Genomic DNA, 2,815 nt, shown 5'->3' on the forward strand with positions numbered 1-2,815 from the left:
TTTCCCACTTCCAGTGCCATCTCGTGGCCAACTCGGATGGGTTGAGCCGGCAGAGTCGAAACAAAACATGTCACAAAGTTTGTGTTGAAAAGGACAATTTCATTTTTCGCATCAATGAATTTTACATTTTGTACTCGCCCTTGCTCGAGATGCGGGGCAGAGGAACGGAACACACCGGATGGACAGCTCGTCGAGTTGAACTTTGGTCCAGGCCTGCAGGTCCAACTTAAGGCGACTACACCGGCCAGAGTTTCCTCTCCCATTAGAGCAAAAGTGGTTATCATCATGGTTGGAAATTATTCCAGGAGTTTATTATATAAATAAGAAGTATATTTTTATTGCATTCATCACAGCGTCATCATTATCGCAGGGCAGGACTTGGATTGGGACGCGGGGTTTTTGAGGAAGCGCAGTGAGTTCAAGGGGTTAAAAATGTGAGGTTATGGGACGTCGAAAACCAACCAAACGGGCTGCCAACTTCAGAACGGGGGACGGGGGAGCTTGAGATAAAATAAGCAAAATTAGAGCCAGTGGAGAAAAGTTGTGTCTTTTTGGGGGCATAGTCGAATTGTGGTTAGAGGAGAGGGCGCCAGGAGTTTTTATTCTTTTCTAATGGTGGTGCTGCACTTATGCGCCTGGTTGAATTCGACGATAATAAAGTTTGATAATTTTTCGGATCCGGATGAAGTCCAAATGGGTCGATTATACCAGCGTTTCCGGTTTGGTGGAGCGATGTGGTGTGCGCTGGGTGAGATAATTGACCTAAAATTTGGTGATTGCGTGAATTTAACTGTTTACTCATTTATACATATCACGAATCTTAAAGAAGATCGAAGAAAAAGATTGATTTCCGGGATAAACAGTTACCATTAAAAAAAAGAAATTTAATAATTTCAAAACCAGGCTGCGGTGAAATGAATCTTACGCATTTTTTTTTTGAAAGCGAGGCTGATTGGACCGGCCGCGTGTGAATTGCGTGAACAGCGATAGCAACCATACAACGGACTTTCGTGGCTATGCCACGCGGAAAGCTTACCTCGAGGAGCAGACTAAGAAGAAAAAAAAACTTCCGGATACCCGGTCACCTCCGAGAACAAGGCAGAACAGTTCATTACTCTGAGAGAGTCCATAATCAAATACGTGTACAATGGATAAGCTGCCTAGTCTAGCACTGCTCTCGAAGTTAAATGTTATTGTTTGTATATAATGGGAAAAGCTCTGGAAATGTTTTATTCTAAAAATATCAGAAAATTAGAGAAAAACGCTCACAAAGTTTGATAGTTCGTTTTGCGCAAGCCAAATCTCAATCTTAAATAGTTTTTTACTTTAGTCATAACTCCCCGCCATTTCAATCGATTTCAACTGTCTTATACGCAAATAAAAGGTGATAAGTTGACCTTTCAGAAAAAAATAGCAAGAAGTTTCAAAAAACCAGCTAACATATGAAAAGGTTATATGAAACATTAAACTGCCGTTTTGGCGGTGTCTGGTAATATTTTTATCGGATTTCTCAGACAATGTAACTTAACATACTTGAAAATTTTAGGTTAACAGTTTTTTATGTCATGCTGCTTTCGTGGGGAATTGCTGTATGAATAATATTTTCCTGGGCAATGAAAAGATTTCGTCATTCTTCACTTATCAAATATCTAGGATTTTTTTCAAACACCTATAAATTTCTCCCATTTTCCGACGACAACTCACACGTCTACCGCCAGCAGCAAATTGGCAAAGCTGTAAATCCTCCTCTCGAAAGTATCCCCAGGGGAGCAGCAGCAGCGTCACAACCGTTCCGACCAGCATCGGCCAAGTCAATGTGGTCAACTGGAAGAAAAAAACAAAACAACTGCCCTCCCCGAGAAGTCCACACAACCTTTCTCCGGTGCCGTCCCCATTCTCGTCCCGGTCGTAAAAATTAGTACCGGAAAATCCTCTCTCCCTGGATCCTGGACACTCACGTGCGGCCGTCCATCACTCGGCCGGCCCAAAACTACGGGGGGTTGTTCTGGTTCCGTTTCTGGTTCCCCCACATTAGCACGGGAACCGGGACAAAGAGAGAGAGAAAGTGGACAAGATAAAGGCCATTATTAAAAATTTTATTGCTTACTATTTACATGTGTGGAATCTCGTTCTGGCTGCCCCCACGATTTGGAGAAGGGACGAGACGGGACGGAACGTGTGTCCCATTTCCCAGTAATGGAGGTTTGGTTTGCTTTAGGATTCTAGGGGGGAAAAGGTGTGGGAAAATGTGAGAACTTGTTATGTAGGAAGCGGGGTTGTGCTTGCAAGACTTCTTTTTTCAATTTTTACATCTGTAGTTACGTCCTTTTGAAAAATATAACATTACCTTGATATAAGACAGCTGGTTAAAAAACATAAGGAACAAGCCTTTACCCGACAAACTTCGTTCTGCCTTTTTTTTCGTTTGTTGACGTTTTTTGATTTTTGACTATTCAGCCTACTGTGATCAAAATATGATTTTACGTAACTTTCTCCATACAATTTGCCGATGCTCCGGAAACGGTTCTAGAGTGGCCAAAGTGTCAATTAATTAGCGTAAGAACCTTCCTCGGGTTTATACGAACCCAACGCAACAAAAAGCACCTCGATCCGACGCTCCGTATTGAACTGATTCGCGTTCGAACAAAACCGTCGAATTTTTTTTTATATATAGAAGAAGATGTATTACCATATATTTGTTAAATACAGTTTTTTTATGAAATGTTTTCACTTAGTTATAATATTTGAACATTTTTTTCTAAACAAACTGTTCTACTTGCTTATACTCATAAAAATACTTTCATAATTAACCCAT

General features: G+C 41.1%; 1 long non-coding RNA gene across 1 annotated transcript; it reads right to left on the reverse strand.

The window, feature by feature from the left end:
• Positions 1 to 1,476: 1,476 nt before the first annotated feature.
• Positions 1,477 to 2,430, reverse strand: LOC120416390 (uncharacterized). Its single transcript, XR_005605341.1, has 3 exons — positions 2,348 to 2,430; positions 2,115 to 2,222; positions 1,477 to 2,017 (listed from the first exon to the last, which is right to left on the reverse strand). It is a non-coding gene; the product is annotated as an uncharacterized LOC120416390 (long non-coding RNA).
• Between the last annotated feature and the right edge of the window lie 385 nt (positions 2,431 to 2,815).

Source organism: Culex pipiens, chromosome 1 (genome assembly GCF_016801865.2).
Source record: "Culex pipiens pallens isolate TS chromosome 1, TS_CPP_V2, whole genome shotgun sequence".
Lineage (NCBI taxonomy): Eukaryota > Metazoa > Arthropoda > Insecta > Diptera > Culicidae > Culex > Culex pipiens.